Here is an 8,481-nt window from a genome sequence, read left to right on the forward strand (position 1 = left end):
GTCAGCAAAAACTTTCGCAACGGGTCCTACTATCTGGTGGATCTACGGCCTGATCGGCCAACCACGGAGGCTGAGTCAACTCGCCCCTGGAACATAGCCCACTTGCGGCCTTATTACACTTGAGCTATTAGCTCTACGTTTTGTAAGTTTTTCATTTCTTATAAAGCAATAAAATTAACGCCTCCCGGCTTGGGGGCTTTCCTGCTAATTCATCTTATTGAAAGGTTTGGATCTTTATTTTTTCATCAACAAGTCGCCCAAGCATGGACGCTATCCATACCAAAGAGCTTAAGTCGCCACGATGCGCTTATTACAAAACTGGGTATCGATAAGCCAAAGAGGATCGAAGTCGCCACAAGCACGCGATTCAAACATAGGCGCCTTATATGATTCTGTGGATTAGGCCGGCTTACTTGAGGGCAGTTTGTTCTCAAGTCGTTTTGTGGTAATAGCGTATACGCTTCTACAATCCTATGCCGGTCTTTCCCTTAATCATAAGTCACTTGGGGGCTTCCTCTCACTGAGATCAGCCTTACTACCCATTTGGCCTGCGAAAAATTACCGCATTACAAATGGTTATACTGGACTGTGTGTTGGCCGAATCGCCATATGGACCCATGGACTCTTGGCGAGTTATTTCGCTGATGGACCCTGAACTCGCCTTGGTTAAAACATGTTTGGTACCGGCTAGCACCTCACATGGAAAATAGAGATACCATTGGTTCATTGAACCCGCTTCACTGAAGCTTGACTCGTGCCTGATCAGCCGGTCTAAATACTTGAGCTTTTGATACAAAAGTCTCCCTAGGGTAGCACTTGAGTTTATTTAACTTGTCCTATCCTGTCGTGACCTGATGAGCCGACGAAATTGCTATTTTTTACCTTTCTGGCACTGCCAAAAGGTCTTTCAGACTTTTTTTCTGACTCGCCTCAAATATCTTGGGCCGATTATTGTTTATTATCATCCATTACTCACCGACATGGTTTGATATATGTTTTCAAGCCTAACAGGTTGATGATCAAAATCATTCTAGCCATGGCGGGTCAAGCATCATAAAAACGCCTCAACAGCGGGTCAAGCATTTTAAAAGCACCTTAAGGGCGACATAAGGATTTTTCAAGATATCACAGAAGCAGTTTGATCTCTAAAAAGACTTATTACATGGCTCTTATGGCCAAATCTATGAAGTTTTATTCTGCTGATGTCCTCGGATCAGCCTGCCGCGAGCTCTAGCCGGCTTCAATCTGCAAGTCGCCCAGTACCCAGTTACACTTGGATAACGCGACGAACTCATCTTCATCGTTCAGCACTGATGAGAGATCCACCTCCAAGTCAAAAGGATTCTTGGGTCGACGTGGAGTTAAGCTGGTCGTTACAAAGGTTGGTGGGTTAACTTTCTTGTTCTTGTTGTCATAGGCGACTTGGTATTTTGATAAATCCAAGCTTGCAGAAAGCTGAGTCGCTGCCAAACGAGATTCTTTGACAACACGCTGGTAGTCTCAGCAAATTCTGACCCGTCATCCTTGAGCTGGGGAAAGCCCACCGCTACTTCTTTCGGGTTTATTTCTGGTGCATACGCCAAACACCAACTCAGCATAGTCAGTGCTCCTTTTCGGGTGGCAGACCGAGTTAGCTCACCAATTTGAGGAGGAAGAGTGGATAAGAATCCAAGCATCTTCTTTATTGATGTTATGGGTTCCTCGGCACCCATCACTGCTTTCACGGTCAGCACACTTCCGGTATACAGTTGCTCCATCAACGTAGAAATCGCCTTCAGCATCAGGACACAATCATTTTGAAGATTGGCGGCTATCGGACCTGTGTAAAGAGGTAATGATGGTCAGCGATTTTTACAAGCTATTTATTTACAAAGTGCAAGGTCAAGGGTTGGTTTTTACCAAAGACGGCTTGCGCCATGTTGGAGATATGTCGCTTTAAGCCGGCCAGCTCTTGTTGCACAATATCCAATTTAGCTTCAGCTTTTTCTGCCCGCTTTATTAAGGCGTCTTGATCAGCCTGAGCCTTTTTTAAGTCGGCTTTTAGCTTCTCCATCTCAGATAAGGTCAGTTGACACTTCCCTTCTGATTTTGCCCGGGCATCCTCCTGATCGGTTAAATTTTTCTTCAAGTCGCCAAATGCTGATTCAGTTTGGGTAAGTGATTCCTGTCGAAATATATAGTCAAGGGGCAAGTCTCAGAATTATTGCAAGCAACATCCCTGACACTTGGGGGCTAATGTATAATTTTTTAGACAAATTATACAGTATCAAGACCCGGCTCATCTTTTTACAGATGACCCGACCCTTGGGGGTTACAGGTCGAAAGTTTTTCTTCAATTATCAAGACCCGACTCATCTTTTTACAGATGACCCGGCCCTTGGGGGTTACAGGTCGAAAGTTTTTCTTCAATTATCAAGACCCGGCTCATCTTTTTACAGATGACCCGGCCCTTGGGGGTTACAGGTCGAAAGATTCATTTTTACTATCAAGACCCGGCTCATCTTTTTACTGATGACCCGGCCCTTGGGGGTTACTGAGGATAATACAGTGTGCAACAAGACGTACCTCATGTTTGTTCTTCAGCATAAGAAGCAGACTTTTTTCCATCTCATAACTCGCCTCCAGGCGACTTGCAAAGCCAGAGCAAAGTTCTTTGAAATCAAGATTCTCATACTGGGAGAGCTTAGCCTTGGAAAGTTCATGCTCAAAAGCAGGTTGAGCTGATGATGATACATGCTTCGATAAAACTGCTGTGTCCGGCTTAGAGAAGCGAGTGCCGGTGATGACTATTGCGTCTGGGTCTTCTGCTGTTTTCAATGGACTTGGCGGGTTAGGTGTTTCCATGGTTCCCTTGGGCGAGCTTGGGAGATCCACTTGATCTTCAGGTTTGTCTTGGTCCGGGTTATCTTGGATCGGCGCCGATCTTTCAATAGGCTCTGAAGCTGTAAGGGGAGTTGACCCGCCAGTTTTCCTTTTCTTCGCCTGTGCCCTAAGAGGAGAAGGGGGTGCGTTTAAAAGAACATATATTACTACCATCAGAGCAAAGGTAAATGTTGTCAAAGGCTTACCCAGGGACACGGATCATCGGTGAAAGTGCCGACATCACTGAGTCGTCGGATGTGGGAGGAGAACTCTGCAAAAATAATACTTCAAAGATATGAGCAAGTTACACACGCGATCCAAAAGGACATGAAGAAGTGTTATTAAAAGATACCTCATTTTGCCTTTTCTTGGTTCTTGTTGGTAACCCGGACACCAAGTCTCCAGAATGACTCCGAGTTTTCCGATTTGAAGTATGTTGCGCTTTCTTCAAAAGGAAATTTGGATCCAAACAAGCATTTGGGTGTGAGAAGGGAACTTTCCCACAAATTCGCCTGGTCGGCTTAGGTGGAGGAGAAGATGAGTCGAAGGAAACAAAAATTACCTCTACGGAGTCTTCCTGGCTTTCATTGTCCTCATTCTACACAAGAGATACAGAGGTGTAAACACAAAACTATCAGTAATGGATGGCGAGTTAAAGAGGATGTATTTTTTTACCTCTGAAAGTACGTCGCCGACTTGGGATTCATTGGCTTCAGATGGCTCAGTGACGGCGGCTTTGCCCTTGCCCTTGGACTTCTTCTTTGGAGGCGGCCTAGCTTGCTTCATGGCCATCTTTTTTGGCCTCTTGGACCAGAATTTATCACCTTTCTGAAATGGCATATTTTATAAGAGGTCATAGTTCAAGTAAGACGGAAAGAATAAAGCAAAAACAGGTTAAGTTATTTACCTTTGGTGCCGGGTTGATCTTGCAAAACGGCTTAAGACCTATTTGGCCGCATTTTGCCGCGGGTTCGCCGGTCAACTTCTTGATGATGGTTACAATATCACTTTCTATCAGAGCCGTGTGGAAGTAGCACTGGGGGTGATCCAGGGTGCCGTCAAAATCACACATTAATCCGTCCCGACGACTTAAGGGGAGGATACGCCATTCCACCAACAGCGGATCAAGTCAACCCGAGTAAGGCCGTTGTTTGTCAGAGATCTTAACTCAGACAGTACTGGGATAAAATCTGACTCCTCTTCTTCGGTGAGCTTGTCTGGGAGTTTGAAATTTGTTGGAAGGCGATCTTCCCTTGAACCGAGAAGCTTGTTCTCGCCATCAGGCAAAGTCTCCCGGCAGTAAAACCAAGACTCGCCCCAACCTTTGGGATGGCTTGGCATGGTGAGTGACGGGAATGAACTATCCCTACGGCGTTGAACATTGACACCTCCAAGCTCCAAGCTAGGGCCATTGTGAAATTCTGTTTGGCGATTCAAATGGAAGAAGTACAGAGGGTTCCATCCGCAAGTAGGCCTCACAGAACACTTGGAACTGGCATAAATTGCTTATCGAGTTGGGCCCTAAGTCCTGGAGGCAGACATTCATAAAGGTCATGGCATCTCTGAGGAATTTCGATCCGGGCGGCTTAAAGCCCCGTTCAAGGTGCTCAACAAAAACAACTATCTCCCCTTCCTTCGGGTTGGGGATTTCCTCTCCTAACCCGGTACGCCAACCGATAACCTCTTGAGGGTCTAGATTCCCCGTTTCTACATAGTTGTTAAGGAGAGCATCGTCAACCTTGGTTGGGAGCCAATCACTTTTCAAAACGGTGCCCATGCTATAAAGGGATAAAATTATGGGCAAATTAACATGCCAAGCGTCTACTAAAAATGGTGAAACAAGTTCATTTGACTCGCCAAACAATTTGCCTGATGGCTGAGGGAGATTTTTGACCCGCCGATAAAGGTCTGGGTCAGGGTGCCAGGGCGACTTATGAAACTCTTACTACTTAAAGGAGAGGTGTTTCAGAGCTTCAGTAGTATTTGCCAAGATGGTGAAGTACGAGATTATAAACAGGTTTCACTCGACAAGCGATAAATTATGGATCTACTGGACAGACAGAAATGAATGCGAAAAGGTCTGGATAAAACGGCCTGTGACTAAGGTGGGAACAGTACTGTTGATCTGGTGAAATCTTTCCTAAGTATGCAAATCAAGGCCGAACAACTAAAGGTATGGAAAACATTGCTGTATTCGCTACCATCACCGCCAACTAGTCGGGGATTACGAAGCCGTTCGAGATGTTCCAAAAACACAGTGGGCATGAACCTCGAGAAACTTAGATCTGCCTTCAATGGCGGGATGCTGAGCTGGTAAATGCGGCTGGAGGCGTCCGAAGAAGGATTCGCCGTGAGCGTTGCGCGTTCAGCAGCTTCCGGACGGCGGCGGAGATCTCGGGCGGCGACGAGGTGCTCGACGGCGGCGAGGTGTTCGACGATGACGAAGTGCTCGGCCACGACGAGGTGCTCGGCGGCGACGAATTTTTCGGGCAGCGTCGAAGCTTTCGGACGACGTCGAAGTCTTCGGGTGGCGATGAGACTCTCGGTGCGACGACGAGGAAGAGGAGGGCGACAAGATGGGTAGGTGAAATGTGCCCTGTTCCTTCCTCCCGCCTATTTATCAGGCCGGGCGCTAGGATCGAGGCGCCACGAGCGGGAACTGCCAAAAGATAAGGATTCGCCATGATGGCGCCCGAAATTTTCGGGATAGCGATGCCGAAGGATCCATTGGAGATTACGTCATCATATCTTCCGAGATTCAAGGGATAAGAAGGCGCCAACAAGAAGTGGTTTGGCGACTTGAGTTTTTCCGCATCAGATGGCGGTTTAAGTGTATGGTGCATAAGAAGAGTGAGATGAATCGCCCCTAACTCAGTAAGGATATTGCCGTGAAAGAAATTCAAGTCAATCTGGGGCCTAATGTTGGGGATATTATCTGTTGGGTAACCCTCCCTAGTTGGGCCGGGTCACCAAAGCTGGCGACTCATCTCCAAATGGTTTTGGCCTTGGCCCAGCGAGGCCGGAAGTCGTATGGCGGTTCAGGACCTTCGGGAGGAGTCCATAGTAGAGAAGGTCTCCAAGTCTTGGAAAGATGGCGACTTAGAGATCGGAAGAGTCATGATTTGTGTAAAGGAAAGGACCCTTGTAAACCCTAAGGACTCGACCTGTATATAAAGGCGAGTCCCGGGGAAGGAGAGGGCAGGTTAGAAATCATCGAGTGCTAGGTCAGGCGAGTTACGCCCTCCTTGTAATCGAAACACCATCAATACAACACAAAGCAGGACGTAGGCTTTCACCTCCTCACGAGGGGACGAACCTGGGTAAATCTCTGTCTCGCTCCCGTCCAACCCCTTTGAGTCGCCACCAAGGTGCGATGGCTCCAACACTAAGTCCTTTCACGAGGACATCTGCCGTGACAAAACCACGACACAAGGCGAAAGGAAAAAAATGAGTGTAAATGGTATGCATAAGCCAAAAGAAACCAAAAAGATAGAGAAAATTTGAGGTGGTAGTGGAAAGCATGTGCAAATATCATCCCAAGCGGTAGTACCACGGATCACAGTAGTAGTATTTCCCATAAGCGGTAGTACCGCCCTCGTGAGTGGTAGTATTTCTCGGGGCAGAGGCCACGGGGGCAGGCACTACCACCGGCCAGATCCGGTACTACCGGGGATCCCAAGTGCAAATATTATCAACTAGAACATCAAATCTACTCCCTAGACGCCTTCCACATCCTACTCATGCCACGATTTGATGAAAATTAATGGATGCATCTCATATTTCCCTAAGCCTAGATCTTAAGGAAAAGAACCAAATGAGAGAAGAATAGGGGCAATGTCGGCATCCATGGCAAGAGGAAGAGCCGAGGATAGATTCCATAAAAGAATAGGGGCAATGCCGGCATCCATGGCAAGAGGAAGAGGTGGGGATCGATTCCATCGGTCGGAATTGCGGAAGAACGGCTGAAAACGGAGATCCGGCGGCGGCCTTCAGAGCCCTTGGGTCTCCTAGAGAGAGAAACACACGAGGAGGAAGGCGTGAATGAGTATGGGGATTGGAAACTGCCCCTGCCCGACCTCATAACCCCCTGGTGGTTCCGCATGAGTGGTAGTACCGCCCAGTGGTAGTACCAATGTCGACCGTGGTAATACTTTTTAATGAGAGGTAGTACCGCTCACAATGACCGCAAACAGGCTCCAAGAGGTGGCTTATGCATAAAATTTGTTTTCCTTTTGAGGAGATGGTAAGAGCCTCAAAGACCAGGCAATGAAATGGGACACACCAAATTTGGAAGATTCAAACTGAAGAAAAACCAACTTGGGGTGACAGAAAACACGAATAAGGTGTAAAAAGCAAATCCCTCACTAGGAGGGGGCGGTGGCCAAAGCCACCTATGTTTGAGTCAATTGGTATGGCACCGTGAATATTTTAATCTTGGGCCCATGACCAAAACTCGCGTTTGAGGCACAAGTGTCATAAAAATGACTAATGTGAAATACTTGATCGATTTATGCATAATAGGGGGAGTGAGAGTTCATTAAGACGACAACGCTCCCCCTAAATCCATGCCTACATCTAAACAAGATAGTATGATGCGAGCGGTGGGGTGTGCAATACTTCAATCCACATTGCTCGAATCAATGATATTTATCTCATGCCTTAACTCGCGAAACCTTGCTTCATCCAATGGCTTCGCGAAAATGTCTGCAAGTTGTTCATTAGTGTTGAGGTGAATAAGATCAATCTCCCCATGCTTGAGATGATCTTGGATGAAGTGATGACAAATCTCAATGTGCTTCGTCTTGTAGTGTTGAACCGGGTTGATGGAGATCTGAATTGCACTTTAGTTGTCACAATAAAGAGGTACTTTCTCACAAGTGACACCATAATCCTTTAAAGTTTGCCTCATCTGAAGTAACTGAGCACAACAACTTGTGGCAGCTACATACTCGGGCTCGGTGGACGAGAGAGAAACACAATTTTTGCTTTGAAGACCAACTTGCCAAAGATGGACCAAGGAATTGGCAACCTCCGGAAGTTGACTTCCTCTCCACACGATCTCCCCGCCCAATCCAAGTCCAAATATCCTATGATATCAAATGAATCTCCTTTGGGGTACCATAAGCCAAAGTTTGGGGTATGAGACAAATATCGAAAGATTTGCTTGACCGCCACAAACTGGATTTCCTTAGGTGCGGTTTAAAAACATGCACAAATTCCCACACTCAACATAATGTCGGGTCTAGATGCAAAAAGGTAAAGCAAAGAGCCAATAATGGAGCAATATACCTTTTGATCCACATATTTACCATGGGAGCAATGCCAAGTTGGCATTTGAGTGGCATGGGAGTATTTCGCTTGGCCGGTTTGAGTTCATCCATCTTGAACTTCTTGAGCATGTCTTGAGTGTATTTTGCTTGGTTGATGAATATTCCTTGACTTTGTTGCTTGACTTCGAATCCAAGAAGAACTGCAACTCTCTCATCATAGACATCTCAAACTCTTTGGTCATTAGTGCTACAAACTCTCCATTAAAAGATTTGTTAGGAGAACCAAAGATAATATCATCAAAAATAGTTGGCATATGAACAATTTCCCTTTAACCTTCTTCGTGAAAAG

Source organism: Hordeum vulgare, chromosome 7H, assembly GCF_904849725.1.
Source record: "Hordeum vulgare subsp. vulgare chromosome 7H, MorexV3_pseudomolecules_assembly, whole genome shotgun sequence".
Classification (NCBI taxonomy): domain Eukaryota; kingdom Viridiplantae; phylum Streptophyta; class Magnoliopsida; order Poales; family Poaceae; genus Hordeum; species Hordeum vulgare.